This window comes from Canis aureus, chromosome 28, assembly GCF_053574225.1.
Source record: "Canis aureus isolate CA01 chromosome 28, VMU_Caureus_v.1.0, whole genome shotgun sequence".
Taxonomy (NCBI): Eukaryota; Metazoa; Chordata; class Mammalia; order Carnivora; family Canidae; genus Canis; species Canis aureus.
In genome coordinates this window covers 32,572,776-32,578,775 of record NC_135638.1, presented here as the reverse complement: position 1 = coordinate 32,578,775, position 6,000 = coordinate 32,572,776, and positions in this window count along the sequence as shown.

The window sequence follows — 6,000 nt, the reverse complement described above, 5'->3', positions numbered from 1 at the left end:
TCACTGGGCTAAGTTGAAGGATGACATCTGGCTAGAAGAAAAATAAAGAACTGGTAGTTTTGTGGATGTGAAACTTCTGGGCAGAACTTACATGTTTGCATACTATGGGACTCTGATATATCCAAGAACTGAGGCATACTATTTTTTTAAAGATTTTATTTGTTTATTCATGTGAGACACAGAGAGAGAGGCAGAAACATAGACAGAGGGAGAAGCAGGCTCCCTGTGGGGAGCTCGATGTGGGACTCTATCCCAGGACTCTGGTATCACAACCTGAGCCAAAGGCAGATAGATGTTCAACCACTGAGCCACCCAGGTGCCCCTGAGGCATACTTTTTATCTCTTATTAATTACCTTGCTTTTATCAAGTCTGCTTCCTGTATGACATATGTATTTCTCATATCATGACTCATTATAAGACGTCACTTCCCAGTTTATCTGAACATGTTCCATCATGTCACTGGTTGTCTGTACCTGGTCCACGATGGCTTTTGGTTGGGTCCAAGTGTAATGTCACATAACCCCTAAGGATAGCTAAATATCAAGGGCTCCAACACATGCATGGTGAGCTGCACAGAGCTGCAATCCTGCCCTCAAATTCCCACAGTCCCCACCCCAGCCCACTGTTCACCCACATCTCCTCCCTCTGTTCTATCTGGATCCCAGCGCCTCTCCTGCCCTGTATCCAGTCCTACAGCCAGATCAGAGTTTATCATTTTCTGTGTTTTCTTATTCCAGTTTGCATGTTTCTGTAGTCCACAGAGCTTTTAACTATTGGAGGCATTGAAACCTCTCCACATGGTACTCCTATTACATCACACAAATATAAAGCTAAAAAAGTCAGAATTTCTTTACAGCCTCTATCACTTGAAGTAGTATCACTGACTGACCACCTAGTGAATATTTTGCTTTGTAGTTAGAAATATTTAACCTTTACTCGAATACTGTTGGGTGTATCCTGGTATACTTCCTCACTCCATCCACACAGCAGTCATCTAGGCATTGTTTTAAAGTCTAATATGTAGACACCAATTCTCAATATTATTTGTTTCAATACATTGATTATTCTCATCAATTACTTCAAAGAGCTTGATTACTTCTCTAGTTTGGTTTGCTCCCAAATAGCTCAACACTTCGCACAAATACTTCCCAAACATATACTAGGCATTTTTATTTTTTTATACTTTTTATATTTTTTAAAGATTTTATTTATTTATTCATGAGAGAGACACAGAGAGAGGCAGAGACATAGGCAGAGGGAGAAGCAGGCTCCCTGCGGGGAGCCTGATGTGGGACTCGATCCCAGGACTCTGGGATCAGGACCTGAGCCAAAGGCAGATGCTCAACCCCTGAGCCACCCAGGTGCCTCTACTAGGCATTTGTAATCATTGAAGTCCTTGTCTGATTCTCCGAATAGAGACCACTCCACAAGAAGACACTGGTACACATTCAGTCTTTTAAACTTTTAACACTTTTAAAAGGGTTTATCAGATAGTTGTAAGTCATGCCACCTAACAGTAGAGGGAAAAGTCACTTATTCTGGATACTATATGATCAAGGAACTCCAGTTCTGAAGAGTAGCTAGTATCATCAAGAGCAATAGGATTGGGGTGCCTAGGTGGCTTAGATAGTTAAGCATCTGCCTTTGGCTCAGGTCATGACCTCGGGGTCCTAGGATCAAGTCCCACATTGGGCTCTTGGCTCAGCAGGGAGTCAGCTTTTCTCTCTCCCTCTACCTCTCTCCCCTGCTTGTGTTCTCTCTCTCTCTCTCTCTCTGTGTCTCAAATGAATAAATAAAAAACCCTTTAAAATAAAAGAGCAACAAGATTAGGGAAAATGTACTGGAAAACAAGAATAAAATTAAAAGATCAACTTCAAAGACTGATGGACCTTAAGTTATATTGCATTTACTACATAACCTTTTATCAGCATTATTTGACCATTAGCTCTCCACTTTGTGGCTTGGTTCCTAGGTAGTTCATTTGGACAAAGTCAATATTTCTTTTTTACCTAAATCATTTGTTACATTAATAAAGTTGTGAATCCTTATATTGTTTGTTCAATAGATTGCTATCAAATGTTTCCCCAGTTTATGTAAATAAGAATTTATAAAGACTAAGCAAACAAGTAAAGTTTGATTCTAATCCAAATAATAAATAATTAAAATCATGTCTATCAATTTTGTTAAAAATGGTTAGTAACTGTCAATATTGGTATGTGTTTTGTTTTTAACATTTAATTGATATAGGAAAAATAATACCCTAAGATAGCTAATTTAGATCCCTTGTTTCTATTTTTTCTTTGCCCAAGAATAATTTGTAGATTTAATTAATTAATTTATTTATTTATAGCATGAGCAGTGGCAGAGGCAGAGGGAGGAGGAGAGAGAGAATCTCAAGCAGACTTCACACTCAATGTGGAGCCTGATGTAGGGCTCAATCTTATGACTGTAAAATCATGACCTAAGCTGAAATCAAGAGTCAGATACTTAATTCACTGAGCCACCCAGGCACCCCTGGCCAAGAATAACCTAAAAGGGTGATTATAAATTTCCAAATGGAACAAATGTATTTTGCTTTGATTTTTTTATTATCTTGTGCATTTCCACATTTTCTTTATTATGGTTGAGAAAGTGGTCTTATGTGAATTCAGATTTGGGGTCTCTAAAATTTTTCAGTGTGGCCTAATATTATCAATTTTGTAAATATTCCATGTGGATTTCACAATGAAGAGTATATTTTTACATGTTAAGTGTAGGGCTCTCTAACCTTTTATTAGTAAGAACTATTAATTACATTAAATTATTTAATTACATTAAATTTTTGAATTTTTACTATTCTCAGCTTGATATTTTTATTTCTGAATTATAATCAACTTTCCTACTCTGGGGATTTCTCATTTTCTCCTTGTCATTCTGTCAAGTTTTGCTTGCCATATATTTGAAGGTATATTGATAGGTACATTAGAAGTTCATGATTAAGGAATGACTTTCTCACTAATAAAGATTTTTTCATATAGTCTAGTTATTTTTATTTTTATATTGCTATACTATCTTTGTTATATTAGTGTTACATTGTATATCTTGCATTCTTTCTGGTCACTTTTTAATGTATGATTTTTTTAATATCAAAGAGTTGGAGTTTGTTTTTATCCCCCACAGTAAAAGAGCTTCCACTTTTCTTTTTTTTTGAGTAGACACCATCCCCAACCTGTGAGTCTCAAACTCACAACCCTGAGGTCAAAGGTCACATGCTCTAGGGACTGAGCCAGCCAGGCTCCCTGGAGAGCATCTGTCTTTTAATAGGATGAAACTATTTCATGTTTATTTTTGTTTCTCATATCTTCCTATCCTACTTTTTATTTGCCAGTTATCACTCTTTCTTGTTCCTTATCCCCTTCCTACCATTGTTGGATTGGTTTTTCTTTTCTCTGTATACTTAATTTTCATTCTTTCTTGTAATATATATATATATATATATATATATATATATAGAGAGAGAGAGAGAGAGAGAGAGAGAGATATTATTTTTTTAAAGATTTTTATTTGTTTGTTCATGAGACACACAGAGAGAGAGAGGCAGAGACACAGGCAGAGGGAGAAGCAGACTCCCTGTGGAGAGCCTGATGTGGTACTCAATCCCAGGACCCCAGGATCACAACCTGAGCCAAAGGCAGACACTCAACCCCTGAGCCACCCAGGCACCCCTCTATATCTATTAATATTATATATCTTCCCAACACCTAATATATATACATATATAATTTCAATGTTAATAGTGCTTGTACTCATATTTTTAACACATGTATTTAATTTGTATTCTTCTAGTAACATCTAGAGATATTTGGTGTCTTTTTATGTTCTCAAACATAAGAAAAATTGAATGATTTGATTTCCTTCCTTCTAATGTCCCAGAATCTCCTACATGGAGATAATTTTCAATAAGTTCCACTTTGTTGTTTTAAAGCTTTAGCTGTTTTCACATTATACACCAATTATCAGACTTTATATGTTTTGTTGGTATTTCCACTATTTCTCATATCCCATATATATATCCCTCATTTTTAGAGTCATTGTTTCATTTACTAGAATATATCCTCAGACCCAACTTGCCATGACCCAGATGTGCCATCCCTTTGCTTCTCTCTCTCTGCTTCAGTGGCAGGGCTAGTTCACCCTCATCTTTAGAGTCACTCTATTTCAGGGGCCCTATTCCCTATACCTAGCTTGGTTGATTCTGGAAGATGTCCATAACTTCAAATCTTAGAGAACAAGAATTAGAATAGAGCTTCCTTGGGGTTCTTGGGTGGCTCAGTCAGTTAAGCATCCGACGCTTGATTTTGGCTTAGGTCATGATCTTTGGGGGTCCTGGGATTCAGCTCTGCTTAGGGCTCTTGAGGATTTCTCTCCCTCTTCCTCTGCCCCTCCCCCCACTTGTGCTCTCATGCTCTCTCAAAAATAAATAAATAAATCTTAAAAAAAAAGGAATACAGCTTTCTTTCCTCTAAAAAAATCTCTGAATTCCTTAATTACCTCTTGCCCTTCCCCCACATAAGAAAAATCTGCTTCAAGGTGATTTTTCTGTCCTGGGCTGACCATGAAGCAAGTAGCAATTACAAAGAGAAAAGTTAAACAAATGTGAGTTTGGGTTATGTACTCTTTGGTAAGGCATCCTTCTATGACTGGGCTTGGATTCTTGTTCTCTGACTTACCATGAATTCTTATGACTAACTACACCCATCATACTGTCATGTATCTTTAATGGTAGATATCAAGTGACACAGTGTTTGGCATATTGAAAATGCTCAATATATATGAATTATTTTGAAGTAATACTGCATCAAAGAATCCTGATTGCCTTACATTACCCATTCTCCCTTTTTCCTTAATAAAAGAACCCTGGGAAATATGCTTGGCTATAAGATGATATTTCTTAGACCCTTTTATAATTAGATGTGGCCAGTGAGATATAATAGAAGTATTCTCTAAGGCTTCTAAGAAGGCGCCACAAAAGGAAGGGACCTGTGCCCTTTGGCACATTGGCTCTTCCTCTTTCCTGTGTTTGGAATGTAAATATGATGGGTGGAACGGAGCAGGAATTTTGCATCATTTTACTCTGGATTGTTTGTATGTAAGAAAAATTATATCCATATTGTTTAAGCCACTTTATTTTAGATTTCTGTATGTATCCGAACATAATCCTAACAAAATCAGGGATAGTTTTCCTTGCTTGTAGAGAACAGAAGAAAAGAAACATGGAGAGAAGATTGAGGAAATGGGTAAACAAAGCAAAACAGTGTTAAGATTCTAGAGCTGGTGTATTCCCTAAAGTCTTTTTTTTTTAAATATTTTATTTATTTATTTATTTATTTATTTATTTATTTATTTATTTATTTATTTATGAGAGAGAGAGAGAGCATGAGCAGAGAAAAGAGGGAGAGGGAGAAGAGAAGGATGAAGAAGGAGGGGGAAAGCAGGGTCCCTGCTGAGCAGTGAGCCCAATATGGGGCTTCATGCCAGGACCCCAGGATCATGCCCTGAGCTGAAGGCAGACGCTTAACCGACTGAACCACTCAGGTGCCCTCCTAAAGTCTTTCAAAGAACAAAATGTACGATCTATTCTTCTATCACATGTGTTTTGGCGACACAAATTAGCTCATAGACAACTGATAAGTAGGGAAATGATATCAGTGTAATAATGCAGAAGTCACTTTGTTCATAAACAATTTTTCCCAGCATGTGATTTCCAAGAAATCCAGAGCAAACTTCCTCTACAATTAAAGAGCAAGCCTTAGCAACAACATATGAACGCCTTAATAAAGAAATCCTACAGATAGCTTCCTTTAGTGAAAGCAAGAGCTGGCTGAGTAGTTCAAGAAATGCCACCCGTTTCCCTATATTAAGCTATTTGCTAAACCTGTGAAGACATAAGGAGGTTGCAACAATATTTCCTTCTGTATTTTAAAAAAAATGATGTAGCTTCCTGAATCATATTTTTAATT